Source organism: Sarcophilus harrisii, chromosome 3 (assembly GCF_902635505.1).
Source record: "Sarcophilus harrisii chromosome 3, mSarHar1.11, whole genome shotgun sequence".
NCBI classification, from domain to species: Eukaryota; Metazoa; Chordata; class Mammalia; order Dasyuromorphia; family Dasyuridae; genus Sarcophilus; species Sarcophilus harrisii.
Window position 1 is genome coordinate 8,052,653 of NC_045428.1, and position 21,754 is coordinate 8,074,406.

The 21,754-nt window shown below is 44.2% G+C and overlaps 1 protein-coding gene across 5 annotated transcripts in view; it reads right to left on the reverse strand.

The window, feature by feature from the left end:
* LPP (LIM domain containing preferred translocation partner in lipoma) overlaps positions 1-21,754 on the reverse strand; it is a 626,695-nt gene that overhangs the window by 580,230 nt on the left and 24,711 nt on the right. Inside the window, exon 1 of one of the 5 annotated variants that reach the window (XM_031957438.1) lies at positions 3,394-3,609. The exons of the other annotated variants lie outside the window; for them this stretch is intronic. The gene's annotated coding sequence lies outside the window, so the exon portion shown is untranslated. Of the gene's footprint in view, positions 1-3,393; positions 3,610-21,754 lie in introns of those variants that run through there. 5 annotated transcript variants of the gene reach the window in all.

The following is a 21,754-nucleotide window of genomic DNA, read 5'->3' on the forward strand; positions in this document are numbered from 1 at the left end:
AAACTCGGAGAGGAAGAGAAGAAGAGGGATTCTCAGTCTCAATAGTCCAGAGAAGGAGCTGAACTAACTGGGCTGGAGCTGCTGCAGGATCCAGGTCATTACTATATGACCAACTCTTTACTATATGACTCTGAATCAGTCCCATAATCTCTGGGTGCTTCCTCACTGGGAATTAGGGCAGGAAGAGATTAGGGGAAGAGAAGAAGGTATTTAAAACAGAGGGGAGGATTGGGGGTGGAGAGACAGAGACAGAGATAGAGATAGAGACACAGAGACAGAGAGACAGACAGAGACACAGAGACAGAGACAGAGACAGAAAGAGACAGAGACACAAAGATATAGACAAAGAGACAGAGACAGAAAGAGAGACTTCCTGTAAATATAACAGTCATTCACAGCTCAAGGGAAAACAAGAAGTTCATTTTATTTAGAAACATGATACTGCCATCCAATTATCAGGATCACAGCACTTGCTACCTCTGGACGCAAAGTGTTTTCTATAAAACCATCCTGTGAGTGGGGAAAGAGGAAAAGATCTGATTTAGCCACGGAGGAAAGTGAGACAAAGGAAGTTGATATCTCCATGTGGAACAAGCTTCATTCCAGGTCTCCTGCTTCCAGGCTACCCCCACCCTCTCCAATTCAAATTCTATTCAATATTCCTCACCCGACATAGTCATTCCTACCAGGTTTGACTGCCCTCTCCAGATTCAGAGCTGCCAAAGTGACTTTCCAGAAGCACCTCCCTCCAGAACCTTCAAGAGGTCCTCTTAGCCATCAGGATAAAGAGCAAATGTTTCCACTTGGCTTTTAGCATCCTTCTAAATCTGGCTTAACTTATTCCAGAATGACTTGTCACTATGCCCCCTTTGGGGGCCCTAGGAGTCATGCCCATTTGCTGTTCTCGCCACATATTATCTCCTCCCTTGCCTTGGCCAAATCTGACCCTCCTCACCACCACCTCTTTAAATCCTAGAGAGATTGGAGCCTCAGTTCAAGTACCGCCCCTGCTGGAAAATTGTCTTGATCCTCCCAGTTATTACTATTCTGCTCCTCCTAAATGACTTTGTCCATATTGGGGATCAACATATTGCCGTCAGCCCCCCGGACCCCTCCACTCCTTCCTCCCAGTAGAATGTAATCAACTCAATGGAAAACTTTTCTTTTTTGTCTGTATCCCTGCCTGGTATCTGGTATAACCCAGTGTCTGGCTCATTGAGTTACTTCAGAAAATCACATATTTAGGACTCAAAGAGGGTCTGAAGGTCCAGTCCCTCTGATTCATTTTACAAATGAGGAAATGGAGGTACAAGGAAGATAAGTGAACTATAAGGTTACAAACAGTAAGAAGAAGACATAGGATTTGAATCCAGTGCTGACTACTCCAAAGTCGGTGTGCTGCTTTTTGCTCCTCATCATCTAGCAAATACTTATTGAATTTAAATGGCAAAAGCATGACCTAAACCAGAAGACTCAGGGAGTCAAACATCAGCTTTGGAGAAACTTAGCCTATTATAGCTACAGTGACTCCAGGATGGAAAATTTAAGCTGCACACTTTTCTAATGGGACGCAGTCTGGCCCAAGGGAAGATTTCATATACTCTTGGAGCTTGGAGTTAGGTACTCGCAAAATGTCTGTGGTCCAGATGAAATTCAAATGTGTCCATGGGACACAGAGCTAAAAAGAACTTTCAAGACCTAGATAAAAACTCAGAAGAAGACAAAAATGTAAAAACAGTTATCTAAAAAAAAGCCTCAAAGAAAAAAAAATGTTAATTGGATCAAAGCCCAACAAGAATTCCTGAAAGAGTTAAAGAAAGAGATGAGTGGTAAAGGGAAAACTGGGGAAAGAAATAAGCAACATCAGAAAATTTTGAAAAAAGAATTAACTTGCTAAAAAGAAGTACATATACACAAAAAGAACTGAAAAAAATAACACCTTAAAAAACGGAATTGGCCTAATAGTAAAAGAAGTTCAAAAATTCGCTGAAGAAAACAACTCCTTAAAAACAAAATAAATCCAATGGAAAAGGAAGTTCAAAAATTCACTAAAGAACAAAAGCAGAATTTTCTAGGTGGAAAAAGAGATATCAAATTTACTGAAGAAATGTATTCCTTAAAAATTAGATTTGGACAAGTAGAAGCTAATGACTCCATGAGACATCCTCAATAAGAAATCAAAAAATGAAAATATAGAAGAAAATGTGAACTATTTTGTCAGAAAAACAACTGTCCTGGAAAACAGATCCAGGAGAGATAATTTTAACTGAAAGCCTTAGTCAAAGAAAGAGCTTAGATATCATATTTTAAGAAATTATCAAGGAAAACAGCCCTGATATCTTAAGATTGAGAAGGTCAAATCAAAAGAGAAAGAATCCACCAGGCTAAAACAGCAATAAAATGATCCAAGACAGTTCCAAAAGACTCATGATGGAAAATGCTATCCACATATTTTTTATGGAGTCTGAATGCAGATCAAAGCTTACTATTTTCACTTTTTATTGCTTTTTTATTTTTTTTTGCTTTGTGATTTTTCCTTTTGTTCTGTTTCTTCTTCCACAACATGACTATTGTGGGAATATGTTTAACAAAATTGCACATTTTTAACCTATATCAAGTTGCTTGATTTCTTTGGGAGGGGGACAGAGGAATGGAGGAAAAAAAGGAGAAAATTTGGAACTAAAAACCTTCTAAAAAATGAATGGTGAAAACTATGTGTAATTGGAAAAAAAGAAAATACTCTTTACAAATAAATAAATCACAGACCAAAAAATGGCAAAACCTATGTGAATTGATGTACAGTTAAAGGAAGAGAACCAGGAGATCATTGAGCACAGTAACAGCAATGCTGTAACGATGATCAACTGTGAAAGACTTAGCAACTCTGATCAATACAATGATGCAAGACAATTCCCAAGGACTCATGATGAAAAATGTCATCCACCTTCAGAGAAGTAACTGGCAAACTCTGAGTACAAATTGAAATATAACTTTCCTACTCTCTTTATTTTCCTTGTGTTTTTTTTTTTTTGTTTAAATAATGTTAATATGAAAATTCCATCTCCCTAAAACAAAGATGGTGGAAAACTGAATATATCAGAACTTCTGTTTCATGGAGTCACTTACCCACCCTCCTTCTTTATATTTTGAAATGTTCATAAGTGTTCATTAAGTTTACGATAAATAGATTTTTTTTTTTAAGTGAGATTAGCAAATGTGCCGTAAGGCCCCTTCTAGCCAAAATCTTTACTATCTGGGATCATAGATGGGAAAGGACCTCAGAGAATCCCTAATCTAATCCCTTTCCATTTCTGATGGATAAAACAAGCTCAGAATGGCTGTCACTTGCCCAGGGTCACAGAGCTGAGCCATCAAGTCCAATTTCAGACATACCGTCAAAAACTTATGGCGAATATCCCTTCCTAGAGCAATGCACAATCAAGCCCTTGATGGGGGAGGACACCATGTTAAATGCACGTGACTGGAAACCATTGACAGTTGTTTCCCAAGCTACAAAGATGGCTTTCAATGAGTGACGCCAAAATCAGCATCCCTTCTCTTCCTTCCACCAGAACCCGGAGTCAGCTTCTTGAAGCTGGGGATAAGAAGCACAAAATATCAGGGCTGGGCGAGGGCTTAGCCATCTCCCAGTCCAACCTTCTCACTTAAAAAAAGAAACTGAATTAACAAGGAAGGGGAAGTCACAGCTCGCACAGCCCGATTATCATTTCTTTTTAAAAGCCAAAGCTGGAACACGGGTTTTCCAGCTCCCAAGCTGAAGCTCGCTGGGCTGTGGCCCAGGTCCTCCTGAGAGATGCTGCCATTCTCCCAGACCGAGCCACGGAATCGAGCAAGAATCCGCTGACCCCCTCCTTTGACATACAAGGAAACTGGGTCCCAGGGATGTTAAGTAGGAAGTATCAGAGGCAGACCGCTTGTTCCCGACCCTTATAGATAGGTTATAACCTACGTGTAGGTTATAAATGTGCAATTTTGTTAAACACGTTCCCACAACAGTCATGTTGTGAAAGAAGAAACGGAACAAGGAGGGACAATCAGAAGACAAAAAGACCCCACAAACTCTCCTCTCTTAGCCCATCGCCTCTCCTCTAGTCATTACCTTCTCCCAGAAGAGACTAGGAGCAAGAAAGGAACACTGCACTGGAGTCGGAAGACCTGGCTTCAAATTCAGTCTACCATATACTTGCTGTGTGACTGCGGGCAAGACTTCTTAACCCCCCTGAACATCAGCTCCTTCTCTGCCCAATGAGGGCACTGGAGGAAACCATCTCTGAGATTCATCACAGCTTAAAAGCTAGAAGTCTATCGCCTCTAAATGAGGATCCTCATTAAACTGACAGATGTGCATTTATTGAGCACTTACTGTGTGCCTGGTAATGTACTGGCCACAAGGGGAGATGCTCACAAGGAATGAAATAATTCCTACTCTCAAGAAGCTTACATCCCAATGGGGGAGAAAAGTGTTTCTAAAATGACCCCAAGGGAGGGGATGAGGGGAAGGGAGAGAAAAAATTTAGAACACAAGGTTTTGCAAGAGTGAATGTTGAAAATTATCCATGAATATGTTTTGAAAATAAAAAGCCTTATTTTTTTTTTAAAAGAAAGAATTAGTGATGAACATGACTCTTGATTGAGATAACTGAGGCAAGTTCCAATAATCTTATGATGAAGAGAGCCATCTACACCCAGAGAGAGGACTGTGGGAACTGAGTTTGGACCACAACATAATGTTCTCACTCTTTTTGTTGTTGTTCATTTGCATTTTCTTTACTTACTCATTTTCTTTCCCTTTTGATCTGATTTCTCTTGTGCAGCAAGAGAATTGTATAAATATGTTTATACATATTGGATTTAACATATATTTTAACATGTATAACACATATTGGATTGCTTGCCATGTAGGGGAGGGCTGAGGGGAAGGAGGGGAAAATTTGCATCACAAGGCTATGCAAGGGTCAATACTGAAAAATTATCCGTGCATATATTAAAAATAAAAAAAAACTTAAAATAAATAAAAATAAATAAAGATTAGAGGGAAAATGGATTTGCCCATGGTTATATAATATATGTCAAACATAGTATTTGATTCCAATCAATTAACTGATAAACATTCATTAAATGTCTTCCAAAAATAACTAATAAATAAATAAAATGACCCCAAGGGTACAGAGGGGTAGCCTTGGACCAAGTGGCACTGTGCTGTCCCTGAATGAGACAGCTCTCCCTGATATTACCTCTTCCACAGGACAGCTCTTGCGGGATCAGGGGCACATAGGAAACCCCTTCTGCAAGTGCTATCCCCTGCCCACAGCTGCCATCCTGGGTAATTTCACAGGAATGAACAAATTAAACAGCATTTTTTCAGCACTTGCTACGTGCTCGCTACCGACGGGGCTGTAGCAAGAATCGACCCTCTGGATAATGCTCCCAAGGAGGCCTGAGCTGCAGGCACTTCTGGCATGGCCCAAACAAGCAATTTTCTCCCCGAGACCCCCATGGTCTTAATCACTGCGCACAAGCCCTGCTGACAAATTGCCAGCTCAAACGGCGATTTTTAATAACCTCGAGTAGCAGGCCCCGAAAGTGAACTCTCGATGCCCCTGTTTTCTGATCCACGGGTCGGGGCGAGGGAGGGCACCTGGGACCTGTCTGCCTGCTTCCAGCCGCGGGGGGACGACTCGCTTTGCTTTGGGTAAGTCAGACCTGACCGCCCGCATCCTATTCCACACGTCCCATTTGTATCCGGCTGGAGAAAGGTGTGATTCCGCTCGGACGTGGGCAGCCTCCCATGTGGGGGGAGCAGCCGATGGGCTAACCAGCATTCCCTGCTAACTAACCCTCTCCCGCCAGAGCGGTCTACACAGCCAGCCGGGGCTTCCCAGAGCTCCTTCACTATCTCCCATGATCATAGAGAGCTCTGTGTAGGCAACGTTCCCAGGCTGCCCCCCTCCTCTGCCCAAGAGGAAACATTTCTCGAGCTTCGAGCAATCCCAGTTTCTATAAGGCAGTCAGACCGATTGGACACTCAGAACCGGGCCAGAAAACCATCCCCCAAGGACACCATCCCCCAACATTTCCTTTCCTCAGTTTCCCTTCTCTCTATTCGTGACAGACTATTTCGTTGGCTAATATTGAACCTCACCAATGTGTCTCAGTTCACACCTGTATTCTTAGGGCCTTTCCCATCAGACTCCAAGGGCAGGGACGCTGTCCGGCATCCACGGCCATGGCATCCAGTTAGAACTTCCAGTTTTCCTTATAACTGCTGCTATTTCCATTAGCTCCAAAGTCAGAGCTTTCTGCTCAAAATGTGGAGGGATGAGTTGGGGGGAGGAAGGGCAAGGCGGGGATAAGATGCTGAGCCACGTGCCTGAGCCTCCTCCACGGAGATGAATCCCAAACTCCGTGAGCTTATTTTCTGGTTGAAATGCCATTGCTATGGGGGATTACTGTGCAGAAGCAGTCGGGAGTCGTGAAAATGCATGAAAAGGTATGGAAAATCCTGGCCTTGCCACCAATTAGCTCTCACCTTCCCCACTCATCAGGTGTGGACCTCTGAGGGCCTTGGGGCCCACAGCTGGAGCCTCAGGAGAGCTCGGAGGGCCAAAGACCACTCCTGCTCTCTTGCCAATCGCCCCTTTGAGGATGGCACAAGGCCAGCCTTCCCCTATCTAGCTGAAGTCCTACTGTGCAAATTACTGTCCCCATTTATAGACGAGGAAACCAAGGTTCAGAAGTGACGGGACTTGTCCAGTGTTACCCACCGGGTATCGGGGGGAAGATTCTGACCCACCTCTTCCTACATCTACATCCAAGAATCTACTTTTAAAAGTGCTGACATCTGAGATTCTGGTTCAAATTCCCTGGCATCCGGGACAAACTCCTTCTCTCCCCCAGCTCCCGCTTTGGCCACACTGCCAGGGACAGCCAGCTCAGGAGACACAGCAACTGGATTTTTTTTCCAGGTTACTTTTCTGGACCAAGTTTCCCTCCTTTTGACAGGAAAAGGATTTCTGGCTCTTTGGATCAGAGAGAAATGGCCAAAAGAACAGACCCCTATAAAACATGCATTTGCCTAAAAGGGTCACGAGCTGAGAAAGCAGACGAGGGACATGGCAAAGAACGAGGCAACAAATCACTGCAGAATGCTTGGTTCAAGTTAAGGGCAGAGTTCCCTTGATGACCAACCTAGCATCTTGCTCCATCCTTCCCCTCCTTTGCCTCTCCCTCTCTCCCTCTCTTTCTCCCTCCCTCTTCCCTCCTTCCCCCTGTGTCTCTCTGCCCCCTTTCTCTCTCCTATTTTTGCCCTCTTCTTCCCTCTATCCCCTCCTCTCCTCCCCTTCTCCCTCCCTCCTCCAACCCTTTTCTCTTTTCCCTCCTTCCTCCTCTATCCCTTTTTTCTCTGTCCTCCTTTTTCTTTCTGTCTTCCTCTCCCCTTTACCCCTTCTCTCTTCCCTCTCTCCCCTTTCCTCTGTCCCTCTCTCTTCCCTCCTTCTCCATGTCCCTCTGTCCCCTTTCTCTCTCTTCCCTTCTCCTTTCTCTGTCTTCCTCTCCTCTCTTCCTTCTCTCATCTTTTCTCTCTCCTTCCTTCTTTCTTCTTTTTCCCTCCATCCTTTCTCTCTCTCTTCCCTTCTTCGCCAGGTCCCTCTGCCCTCTCTCTCTCCCCTTCTCCTTTCTCTGTCTTCCTCTATCCTCTCCTCTCTTCCTTCTCTCTCCTTTTCTTTCTGCTTCCTTTTTCTTTCTTTCCCTCTCCATTCCTTTTCTCTCTCCCTTCCTCTTCCCTCCTTCCCTGTGTCTCTCTGTCCCCTATCTCTTTCTCCTTCTCCTTTCTCTTTCTGTCTTCCTCTTCCTTCTATGCCCTCTTCTTCCCTCTCTCCCTTCCTCTTCCTTCCTCCCCCTCCATACCTTTTCTCTCTCTCCATTCTCTTTCTCATACATATCCACACATCCCTCTCACTGCCTTGTTGCAGATGTGTCTGAAAAAGGAACCATCAATCTCCCTCACTCTGCTCCAGCCCAGCCCACCCCTGGGGGTTCTACTCAGCCTGTGATTCTGTAGAGGTGGACCCCTGGGTGCCCCTTTACCAACTCATGGTATTATGAACTTGGATTTGGGAGGGTCTCGGGGTCAGTGGAAGGAGAGGAGGCAGCTAGGTGGGAGAGAATGGGGATGGGGTCTAATGTATGTGGAATATCCCCCATGTATGAGGCACGTGCCCAAAACAAAGCTCAATGAGGGCTTTTTGTTTGTTTTTTGGCCACCCTTGTCCTCCAATGGCAGAGCCTCTGAGAGGCTCCAACATCAGAGCATGGACACTAAAGAGAAAGGCTCAGGATGCACTCTCCAAGGCTCACGATCCAGTGAAGCTCCTTCACTACCCACTGGTTCTCCCCCCAAACCCACCTCTCTTTCTAGTCTTGGTTCCCCTTTACACATTCTCTTATGAATTAAACTAGGTGTTCCCTCTATACAGAGTTCATTTTCTGCCTTCAGAGCTTTTGTAAAGGTTTTCCCTCCACCCACTCACCCACCCCATGTCTGAAAAGTCTTCCCTCTTCAATTCTGCCTTTTTAAATCCCTAGCTTCTTCAAAGCCCAGCCCAGGGCCACTTCCAACTTCCTCCCTAACTGCTCCCCAATATTAACAACACCTACAATTTATATAGCATGTGAAGTGTGTGTTAGAAATATCATCCCCTAAGTTCTTTACAACAACTCTGGAAGATTAAGTGCTATATTATCCCCACTTTACAAATGTGTAAACTGAGGTTGAGGTGAGTGGTTGTCCTCACAGCTATTAATGCCTTCCCTTTCATGTGCTCAGAATAAATCTTGAACATAGCTTGCTGCTGTGTGACCTTGGTCAAGTAAGTTCCTTAACCTCTGTTTGCCTCAGTTTCCTCAACTTCCCAAGGTTGTTGGGAGAATCGAATGCAATATTTAGCGTCAGAGTGCCTGGCCCATAGTAGGTGCTATAGGAATTCTTGGGGAGTGACTAAATTCACTCCACTTGACCAGAACTCTTTCCTCCGCCTGCCACAATTTCATCCATTTATTTTAAAAGGAAATACGGATACTTAAGTGTTGAATTAAAGGGCTGGTCAGCAGAAAAATGCTTCTGTGGAAAAGGATGTCAGTGCACTCATCCTCATCCTGCTAAATATCTCATTTCCATGAACACCATTGATGAAGCACTCTGGCTGAAATCAGAAAAATGAAGCAAGAAACGGAGAGTTCAGCAAAGGGAGGCCAAGGCCTTGGGGGAAAAGCTTTTCCAAGGCGTCAGCTGCAGGGCCTGGAATTCGGTCAAGTGAGAGAGCAGGGTTCTGGGAAGGATACATTCGGGAAGGCCTGCCCATGATCCTGTGAAAGGTCTGCACCAGCCCAGAACACTAAGGCTGCTAAATCCCACGCCATCGCCCTCAGCATCTTACCTTCCCATGGCCCCTGGACTTCCCCTCCATCCTTTCACACGTCACAGAGTTAACTACTTGAGGTTCTTGACCCCCGGGGTTCTGGCTGAGTCACCACACTCCAGATTCAGAATGACTCCAGATTGGTTTTCAGCATTTGTTTGGCAAAATTGGATATTTGGGAAGTTTGGGAGCTGGCCCACTTTTTCCTTTCCCAGCGTCCCATGCAGCATGGCGGAGCTTCGGATACTCTTGGACCAGGGCAACCCGGTGGAAGAGATTCGAGTGGCAGCCCAGGCTCAGACTAAATTGTGGATGCTACTAAGGTGCAAACCCACTCAGCTGAGAGAGAGGCTCAGCACTCAGTTGGCTTGGGGTGGATCTCCACAACTCTCAAAGGTCGAGGAGGAAACGGCTACTCCAACAACAACAATCAAAAGCCGCAGCTTTGAGAGAGCAGATGAAGGCTCTCTGGCTTGTTGTTCATTTTTGTGGATGTTTGTCTTATTTGCCAGGGGAGGGAGGTCAACCAGCATGAGGAGAAGGCAAGGCGGGGCTCCCAGAGGAACCAAAACAAATGTACTGATAGCACCCCCAGTGCAAGGGGCAACAGCTCTGCTGTGACGGGGCCGCAGCTCCCCGACTCTCTGGGCCTGACCATTTCCTCTTTGCCTTTACCCGATGGCATTATACATTAAAAGCTCTGAATTATAGAACCTGAGAAGCCAAAAATGAGGTCATCTCAGGGCCTGGATGCCAAATGAGAAACACATTAATAACTGGATGGCTTCCTTTGCTACCCACCTCCTCCCAACAACCTTGCCCTTCCTTGATCCGATCAGCAATGGAACCAGGAAATGTGCACACTTGTAGAATACCAAGATAATATATCTTGGACATCATCTACTGGGGGTTCTTTACATGAGACCTACCAACTAGGTATTTTTAAAAATATGTTTTTTTTAAACTATTTCAATATAATATTGCTTTTTTCTCTAATTCTTTTATTTTATGCATTTAAATACATGATTTACATGATTCTAAAAGGGGGTCCAGAAGCATCACCTGACTGCCAAAAGGCAAAGCCCCGCCGTTTTCTTGAGGAAAAGAGGGCAAAAGAGGTAACCTGACTTATTCAAGAAAACAATTATTTCGTGACAACGAAAACACAGATTGAGACTGTCTTGCTTGAAAGTCAACAGAGAGGATGAAGGCCTTTGGGGACATCGCCTATGGGCACCGGTGAAAGGAGCCTCTTCTGCTCAGTCTGAAGAAGAAAGGACGTAGGCTCATAGAGTTAGAGCTGGGAGGGACCACAAGGCATCTAGTCGAGGAACCATTTTAAGTTTTTGAAAGGTTGCTCTGTGGCAAAGGGATTAGTCTTGCTCTGGTCCATCTTCCTCCTTTGAGGGAATGGAGAGCCAGAAGGCCAAATAAGAGGGCAGAAGGAGAAAAACTGGTGAGGGAAGGTTGCAAAGAGGCACATTTAGGCTGGAGGGATACCAGGAAAACTTCCCAACCAAGTTATTCAAAAGAAGAAAGGTAATGGACTCTCTCTCATTAGAAATCTTCAAGTGGAGACTGGGTGACTATTTGTGGGAAGTGGAATAGAGGGAATTATTGATCAGTCACAAGCTGGACATGAGGCCTTCTTAAGGTCTCTTATCTGATTCTGGGGAATCTTTGGCAAGTTCTGATATCTCAGGGTCTGATTTTTCTTACCTATAAAATCCAGTTGCACTAGATCTCTTCCCACAATTATACCAAGTGGTAACCACCCAACTCCAGAAAAGCTAGAACCAGTCTTTCCCACAATTATACCTAATGGCAACCACCCAAGTCCAGAAAGGCTAGATCCAATCTTTCCCACAATTGGCGGGGAGTGGGGGAGCAAGGTGGGGAAGGGAGGTGTTAACTCTAAGAAAAAATTAATTTGCTGGAAATTCAGTTCAGCTCCAGAAACAATCAATAGGCACATGCTATGGGCAAGGACCCCACTAATGCTGGGGTTACAGAGAGACCAACAGGAGACCCTCAGAGAGTCTTGATGGACAGACAGTGTCATGTCGGGGGTCTTGGGCTGCATCAAAAGAACAGTATTCCCAGGCATAAGGATGTCCTCTGCCCCATCAGACTTGCCCTGGAAGATTGTGTTCAGTTCTGGAAGCCAAGGTTTAAGGACAGTAAACAGCTGAGGAGTGTCTAGAGAACAATGAGAGGAAGAGGAAGGACTTTTAGTCCACAGGTAGGAAGGACAGCTGAAGGAGCAGGGAGGGATCTTTGGTTTGGAGACTTGGGCATGCTTGCGGTGAGGGAGGGGCTGAGTCCCAGAATCTGAAGGTTGGTCCCAGGGGGATAGAAGTAAAAGCAAGACTCCATCTAGGTCTCCCTCATTCAATACATTCCTGTGGCTCTCTATCACCTCCAGGATCAAATACCGAGTTCTCTGGCATTCGGAGAACTCCATCACTTGATCCCTTCCTATCTTCCCTGCCTTCTTACACAGTGTCCTCCACACGCCCTGCAGCCCAGTGACACCAGCCACCCCATCCGTCCTCAAATTTAACAATGCCTCTCCAAATTCCCAGTGGCTTCTCCAGTGTTTCTCTCTTTTTCCTCTTCTCTGCCTTTCAGCTCCCCTGACATCCCTCCAGGAACTGCCTTTTGCCTTTCTCTGTATCTTCAAGCCCAGCATACAGCAGGTGCTTAATAAATGCTAGTTTACCAACTGATTTGGAGAGATGCTAAAGCCAAAACTTTCATTCCCCCTGAGTCAAGAGGATTATGTTGTTTTCTTCAGAATCTCAAAGGAAAAAACAACATTTTGTGGCTGGATTTCCAGTTTCCGTCAGGATTTATATTTTAACACACTCATCATTAGCTAGGAAATGACCACCATTGAAAAAGAAAAAAACCTTCTGAATTCAATGGAAATCCCTATTAAATATTTACACGGTGAATATAAGGATTAGAAAATTGGAGAAAAAAAAGTCTCCGTACTTAAGAGCTTATATAGTTATACTGGGGAGGGAAAAGGGCATGAAGTGAGTAAATATCAAGTAATTAGAAAAGGGGGAGACCAATGACAAAACTCCAAGAGACGGACTTTGGGAGCTGGTGCCTGAGCTCTGTTAGCAAGGAAGCAAGGGGTTCTGGGAGGCAAAGGAGCCATGCCAAATTCCAAGTATAAAGGGTGGCTCGGTGATGAGAGGAGGATTGTGGGAGAAGGACGAACAGGCTACCTTGACTATCATGGAGATGATGTGGGGAGAAGTTATTCAGGACTTCTCCCCAGTCTGCACCAGCCAAGAAAATGTGGATATTCAAATCTGAGTCTGTTTTTCACAATGCAATCTGACAGCCTCAAATTCGGCTTTACCACATGGGTGAGGGTCCTCCAGAGCCCATCTGAGCCAGCAAAGAGCTTCCATGTCTCCAGAAGTCACTTCCCATCTGCCCTGAAGAGACTTAGTCACTGAGGCATTATCTCCCCTTCCAAAGGTTACCCTGGGCTACTCTGGGTGAGCCTGGTGACTGGCTAGTGGCCCCCACTGGAACAGGAGCTCTTCGAGGACAGGGCCCCCATTTGCCGCTCTTCGTATCCTCAGAGCATGGCACGGAGTTCAGCACAGAACATGGACAAAATAATGCTTCTTGGCCGAAATGCCGACCTCCCGCTTTCTTCCCTTCAATATCAACTAATAATGCTTCCTATAAACAAATGACAACTCAGTTTCCTCATCTGTAAAATGAGCTGGAGTAGGAAATGGCAAACAACTCCAGGATCTTTGCCAAGACAACCCCAAACGGGGTCACAAAGAGTTGGACACAACTGAACAAATTCCAGAGGTCAGCTATCTTAGAGTGATATTTTAATATAATTCAACTAAGATTTTCAATATGAATATCTTTTTTCTCCCTCAGGGCATTTTCTCATTCTTAGTTTTATTCTCTCTGTCTCTCTCTTCTTTCTCTCTCTCTCTCCTTCTCTCCCTCCCTCTTTCCTTCTTTCTCTTTATCCCTCCCTCTCTCCTTTTCTCTCTCCTTCCTTTCCCCCCTCCCTCTCTCTCTCTCCCTCTTCTCTCCTCTCTCCATCCTTCTCTCTCTCTCTCTCTCTCTCTCTCTCTCTCTCTCTCTCTCTCTCTTTCCTTCTCTCCCCTGACCCTCACACAACTAGAAATTTCAAAAGGTCAATGAAGGCACCCAAGACGACGAGAGTATTAAATGTAGTAAGGGTCCACCAAAGGGGTCCATGACCCAACAAAAAAAGCTCACAGCTTCTGTTTTGGGACATTTCTCCCCAATCCACTGCCTCACATTTCATTCCACACCCCATGGTTTTTTATCCACATGGTACACTTGTTAGAGCGACAGTCATTGATTTCAACAATAAATAATACGCCTCAATCTCAGATGCATTTTCAACAATGTTTAAGAAATACAGCGAAAGGGACCTAGTGACGATGGAGTGGGCTCCTTTCTATAAAAACCCCTTCTAGGTTTCCAGCTCACGCCCAGAGCAGAAATCCCAACTCTCCATCCTAGAAGCCTAAAGGTCCCCTTCGGACAGTCCGGACACCTCTGTTTGGTGGCGGGATGCAAACCATCCATTTTGCAAATGGAGAAAATGAGTCAGAGTAAGGAAACGCTATCCCACATCACAAAGCAGCCTTGCTGCAGTCTCTGGGGACTCGAGAGACCCAGGATCCCGGAAAGGCATTCAGTCACATGGTCTTTTGGACAAGACACTCCCCATAACTCAGGGCTTCTTCTGACAGATTCCCTTCCAATTCTCTGAGAGCCTGAGAAGTGAGAAAGGAACAAGAGGAAGATCAAGTCTCTGATAGGCAAAGAGCTCCCAGCCAACTCAATTTCACGCTGAAGAAAAAGAGGCCAGATAAGGAAGGCCTATTTCTAAGAGTTTCTAATCACCTCTGTGCCCGTTTCCAAGAGCGAAACGTGTCAGACAGAAATCCGAACGGCGTCCTTCGCTCCCTGCACTGCCACCAGTCTCCATCTCCTCCCCAGGCAGCATCTCTTAGACTCAGAAAGCCACAGTGGGCACATTGAGCCTGCCCCGGGCAGACCCTGCTAGAGCCACGGCTGCAGATGAGGATGCTACAGTTTAGGAAGCGACATCAAGTCTGATCAACAGTAAGTTCTTTCTGTAAAAGGGCCCATACTAAGCAATGAGACTATAAATATGAACAAAAAACCAAGCATCCCCTGTCCTCAAGGATCTCACATCCTAATAGAGAAGACAACACTCAAAGGAAACTGAAAAGGGATGGGGAGGACGTGCCCACCCAGGGGCATACTGGGGAGAGAAGTTCAACATCAAGAGTGGAGTGAAGAGGAAGGAGGCATAATTATGGCTGGGCCAGTCAGCCAGTTGCTGCCATGGGGCACAGAGCACAGGATCCGGAGTAGGAAAGGTCTGAGTTCAAATCTCCTCCAACATTTATTAGCTGGGTGACCTTACACAAGCCTATTTAACTCCCTAGGTCTCAGTCTCCTCAATTGTAATTGTCTGTCTTCTCTCTAAGCATTTGCTCATGAAACCCCATGCCTGGACATCTCCCCTAGCTGAAACCTTTCCCTTATGTCAAAGGAAAATGCCAAGGCCTCTCTTCTGGCTTCCCATTATTCCTGCTCCATTCCCCGAACAGAAATCATCCCCCTTTCCTCAAATTTCACTCCAGCTCCTATTCAGTTAATCATGTTTTAACTCGCATTATAATCATTTCTCTCCATGTCCTTTGCCCCTTGCAAGATCACAGACTCCCGGGAAGCAGAGATGGTACAATCTTGGCCTCCCCCTGAGCTTAGCAGAGTGCCCAGCATATGGGAGAGCTCAACGAAGACTCAACTAAGACTCCAGATTCTACTGTGAGGACCCAGGCATGACTGCACATCCTCCCTACTAGGGTATCCCCCACAATTCCTGGGAAAGCCTCCTCCTCTCACGTCCACCCTCGCCCCAAAAGACACAAAGACTCGCTGTGATTCCCACGATAAATCTCTGTGTGGAAGGAAGGATGGAAAATAAGATTTCCTTTTTTTCCTTGTTTTTGGGAGGGACAGGGACGTGTCATGGGAAGAATGTGGAACAGAGTAAAGACTTGGGTTCAGAATCTGCTTCCCTCCCTTAGTAGCCAGCTGCCATCTCCCTCATGGGGCACCCAGGTGGTCCAGAGACAGAGTACCAGGCTGGAGTCCCGCGTCCAAAACCAACCTCGGACACTAGCTATGGGAATTAATCCTGCTTGCCTCAGTTTCCTCATCTATAAAATGAACAGGAGAAGGAAATGACTCTCTACTTTAGAATTTTTGCTAAGAACAGCACAAATCTCCCTCACGTGGCTGAATATCAAGTAAGATAATGTTTGTAGGGGTAACTGGGTGGTGCAGTGGGTAGAGCACCAGCCCCGAAGTCAGGAGGACCTGAGTTCAAATCCAGTCTCAGACACTTAACACTTCCTGGCTGTGTGAGCCTGGGCAAGTCACTTAACCCCAACTGCCTCAGTAAAAAACAAAACAAACAAACAAACAGATAATTTTGCAAAGTGCTTCCTAAGCTTCAGGATATTAGCTACACTTATGTCATAGGACTCAAAGGATCATCTCCACCCTTGTATACTATTAATAATGCTTTAAGGAGGTTACTATTGAGACTATTCACAGGAGGAAGCACCAGGAGCTAACAAGGATGCTCAGAATGTGGGCCACTGGAACCCAGCTCCCTTGAAGCTCCCCACAGCTGGGTCTCAGCACTTCCCCCAACACCATGGGGATGGTAACCGTGATTAAACTCGCTCTCACTGATAATGGGCAATGCCCAGCCAGGCGAGCTTGCTGCGTGTACCATCAGATGCCAAGATGGCAGAGCAGTGAGAGGGCAGCGTTGGGAATCGAGAGCTCTGCCCCGAATCAGAGTGCTGCTCCTGGCTGCCCGGGGCCCGATCCCCTGGCCCTTGGCTCCCTCATCTCTAAAATGGAGGCAGCAAGGCTGGAGGATCAGACCCCAAATGCTTTCCACTTCTAACCCTATAATCTTCCGTCTGGTTGTAGCTTTGCCAGGTAGAGCCAGGAATAAGCAGAAGAAAAGGCAGGAACAGACAAGTAAGGAGATGGAAAGGGAAGGAGGCCACATGATGCCCCATTCCCCAGCAGCAGCAGCAGCAGCCGGCCCGTCCGGAGCTCTATGACACATTTGGCCCGTGTCAGCCGGGGGGAAACAGAGAGAAGTCCAAATCGGGAACTAAATGTGGCCAGTGAGCGTGACCTTTAAAAGTCTGTCAACACCAGCTTATCGAGAAGCTAAAATATCCCTTTGCCGTGTCAGGCATCTTTATTCCAGGAGTCATGGCACCAGCAGCCAAGGGTGCCATCCGAGGGCCACCATTTCTGTGAACAATTAATCCCCATGGTGATTCAAGCCCCTGCCCCTGCCCTAGCCCAAGCGAAATGGAGCAGACTCAGGCTTTCTTTTATTAATTAAGAAGTGCTATGGACAGTAGATTTCCTGCAGCTGAAAGCAGCCAAGCTGGAGACTCCTGTAAATGGCCATCTTCCCCTCCCAGGACACATAGCACTTAAGAGAGCCATCCCTCCTGAGCCAAAACTTGCAGAAGCAACTTCCATGAACTCCCCACTCCATAATGGAGATGGAAAAGAACGTACAAGAAAAGAATGAGTTGTAAGAACAATTTCTTTCCATTCACAAAAACAGATTGACTTTTTCCCCCCCTTTCCTTTTAACAGGGCTACATATGTTTGTATCTGGAAATGAAATTAATTGGTAAATCAAATCAGCGCGTTCTCATTGTTCTAGGGCTCCCACTCAAGGACCAATATTACTTCCCTGAAAAGGAGAAACAACTCTCTGCCACGGCTCCACAAATAACTTTTGATCATGGAGCACAGTTGCCAGGGAAATGACAACGAGCCCCAAATGTGAGATTTTTCCATCAAAATTCACCTAATGCTGGATGAATCTGGGTATATTTGTCTTCCTTAGATGCTGTGATATTTTTTTTAAATGACAAAGGCAGCAAGATGGAACATATGTAGCCCTAGTAACTTTGTGAAGGTACATGCCCATCTGTGAGGCTTAGAGATTTTTCCCCCCTTCTTTCAATCATGACTGAAATCATGATCATGATTTTGAAAGAAAAATTGGGGTTGATTTTCTAGACTAAAACTCTGGACTTTGAAATGATGTGCTCCTTCCTAGCAAGGAGGTAAAGGCATTTCAGCAAGACTGTAGGAAATGTGCTCAGCGGAGCTTTGAATGACAATTTCCAGGGTGGGAGAAAATCATTCCGTAAGACAGTGAGACAGGCACTCTGGCTAACATTAGGAGAGACAGAGAAAAAACAAAGAGTGAAGGAAGTCTGCTTTCCTGTATGGGGAGGGTCCTTCTCACTCCAGAATTCAAGACCACAATGCACAGGAAAAGTAAATGCACTTAAAAATCTGACAAAGAGCAGGGCCACTGGAACAGACTTTCATTAAAAAACATTTATGTATCAGGGAGACTGGCTAAGGTAAGACTCATGACTAGAATATGCAAGGGGAAGCTCTCTGGTTCTAGGGAAACAGATCTAAGGAAGAGGAGAAGCTCCCATACATTCAACATTGATTATATACCTGCAGGAAAATGAATAAACATCTATCCTCAGAAAAATTACATAAAGACTAAAAAAGGAGAAATGGAAATGGGATCTATGTGATACTATGCTACAAACCTCCCAGCCAGGCAGAGGATACACATCAGATTATTTACAGAGTTAAAGTATTGTCCTTTAAGGTGCTAGAAGATGTCAATTACCGGGACACCTGCCAGAAGATATTCAGAACTTAGCCTAAAAATTCTAAAAATTAATAAAAAAATTATTTCATAATTTCGTGTCCCTCACCCAGTTTTGCAAACTCGGCGACATCCTCAGCTCCTCACATTCACTCAACTCAGACATTCAACCTCTTGCCAAATCTTGTGAACTTCCTAACATCTCTGATCTATGTTCCCTTCACTCCATTTAGCCACCACCTTCTCATAGCCTTTTATCACCTCCCATCTAGACTTTTGCAAGAGCATTCTAAATGGTCTCCAAAAGCTCTCTCCATTCCAGTCCATCCTCCACTCAGATGCCGTGGAAGAAAAGAACAAACAAAACAAAACTAGACTGTGATAGGTATATGGCTGCCCCAAATTATTCTTATTAATTTATGATCTCCTGACTAAAAGCTCTCAAAACACATATGGCTCCAAAGGGAGACTATCTAATCTCGAACCATCCTAAAAAAGAAGAGCAATGTCTCCACATCAGTGCCGCTCTCGGCTTTTAAAGAGAAGTCTATAAAAGATGGATGGACACAGACACTCAGCCAAACTCATCCCCAAAAAGGCCATGGAAGCAATAAAGATGGTATCTGCGAGAAGTAAACACCCCAGACGGGATGAAGATCAAGAAAAAACACTGTGGATCAGAGAATAGCATTTACAGCCGATGTCCAGACAAAGAACAACAACAAAAACGAATGGCTGCTTGGGAAGGGTGATATTAAGAAATGATAAAGAGGAAGCGCGGTTATTCCATGTATTATTTTTTGGTAAAAAGAAGCATCATTATACCAGAAAGGAGAGAATGAATATAGTCAATAGAAATTCACATTCAAGTCAGATAAGAAAATGATGTCCCCACATCGAGCTATTCTTTCATCTGGTTCCTTTAAATGAATGCAAAGTTTTTATTTCCAATGAATAATGAAATTTTCATTTCATTTCAGGATATGAAAGACCTTGGAATATCTTTAATAAATGTTGATTACATTTAATGTGATTACAAAATTATGATCAACAATCTTTGCAAGCCAACGAGTATTTGTTAAGGAACTACTATGTACCAGTAGAAGGGGAGGGAGCGGCAAGCCGTTCTAGCACCTCTGCCAAGAAAACCCCAAATGAGGTCAGAAAGAACCCAAATGACTGAATAATATATTCAAGCTGAGGAATTAAGAACAAATATCAAAGTTCTCAAGGAGTTAATATTTCAAATAGGAAGACATATGCATGAAAAAGCTGCAAAAGCGGGCTAGCAGGCTACCAAAGCAGGGCAAAGGCAGATTTTTAGAAATGATGGAACAGTAAGGTTTGTACCAAGTCCCCAAGACCGTCTCAGAATGAATCACTGGATCATTTAGGAACATTGAGTCAAGAAAGAAAAAGAAAAAAAAAAGGTGATCACTGAGAGCCAACAAGGGTTTACTAAACACATCTCAAACTCAAGGGGAGTTTGTGCTATTGACCTAGGGTATCTGGATTACTTCAAAACAAGTCCTTTGGCTTCTCTGGGACATCATTTTCTCCTTTGTACAAGATAACAATAAGATCATCCCTCTTGTCTTTGTCAGTTCTAGAATTCAGTGATCCCATGAGCCATCTGACAAAATCTCTTAATGATGCTGCACGCCCTTTCGTGGAGCCATAGATGGGGACTCAGTCTCAACATTAGCCCCAGACAGGGGTTTAGTGCGTCAGCAGCCAACTACAGAGAGGCTACTAATGAAATCCCACAGGGCCCTAGTTTTTCAGACCAGCCTTGCTTCCCCATTGTCCTCGGTACACTTATCAAATATAGGTGTACTTAAAGTTTCAAATGACCAGAGACAGAGACAGAGAGAGACAGAGAGTGACAGAAAGAGAGAGAGAGAGAGAGAGAGAGAAACAAAGAGACAGAGAGAGACAGAGACAGAGAAAGAGAGAAAGAGACAGAGAGAGAGAGACAGAGACAGAGAGACACAGAGACACAGAGAGAGAGGAGAGACAGAGAGAGAGAGAACACTCAAGGGAAATGACAAAAAAGCTTCCAAATGAATTTAAACACAAGCAGCTTGGATTTCTCTTGCAAATAATTAGCCGTGTAAATTAAGAATGAAGGGGGCATGGATGGGCTGGATCCAGTGTTTTCTTCTCCCTGATAGACCTAGCTTCCTTGGGATGTCCACACATGATCACTACAAGACTTCCTTCAGCCTCCTTGATGAACTCCCTTTAGCCCCAGATTCTCTGATGCTTCCCAGCCAATGGACAATGCAAAGCCCAAGCCAGAAATTTATTGGCTGTGTGACCCTGGGCATGTCATTTACCTTTTTTGCCTCATTTTCCTCATGTGTAAAATCAACTGGAGAAGGCAATGGCAGAATCAGACATGAATGAACCAGCCAATCAACCAAAAATTCCTCCCTTGTTAAATTTCAGTGACATATGAGTAGCTCATTCCGTTCCTAGATTGAGCTTGATAAGAGGTCGCTGATTTTAGAACTGCACCGACAATAATATGAGAAAGAATCGAATGCTTCATGGATCACACCATAGATATGCTAGAAGAAGAATAATTAATAAAGCTGCTAAGATAGATAAGATGCATTGGGAAATGTCTATCACTATCACTGGAAATTTTGCTGTTGTGGATCAGATATGGTCAGATATGTCTCAGTAAACTCCAGTGCCTCCCTATTGCAATTCAATCAATCATTCAACGTTTATGAAGTACCTACTATGTGCCAACATTCTGCTAAATGCTGTAGTACAAAAGACAGACCCTGTTCTCAAGAAGCTTACAATTTAATGGGAGAGTTGCAAACAAATATATACCAAGTAAGATAAATACAAAATTAATAGGAAATAATTAAAAGAAAGAAGACACTGGAATTAAGGCTTCCTGTAAGTATATTTTTACTTTCTTTTTATTGTTTGGGGTTTTTTTTTGTTTGTGTTTTCTTTTACAACTTGACTAAAATAGAAATGTGCTTTCCATGACCTCACATGTTTAAGTAAAATCAAATTGTTTGCCTTCTTCAAGAAGGGGGAAGAGCAAGAGGAAGGGGTGAGAATTTGAGATTCAGAACGTTTACAGATTGTGAAAAAATCTTTATACATAATTGGGAAATATTTAGACAAAATAAATAAAAAGAATGAAGGCTTCCTGTAGAAGAAAAAATTTAACTGAGGAGGGAGAATATTCTAGGCAGGAACAAAGGGCAACCAGAGAGAGTTATGAATTGGCCAAAAGTGCCAAGAGGAAAGTTTTGATCCACTTCTCTAGATGGACAGGAGGCCCACGTCATTAGATGGAAGAATACATATGTACAAATATATCATATACCTATTTATGTGTGTTGTGTGTGTATACACATTAAATATACAATATATAAATATACTATATAGTATAGATATATATTATATCCTAGTATATATTAGTATATATTATATATAGACTATATATGATAGTATAGTATTATTAGTTTATAAATAT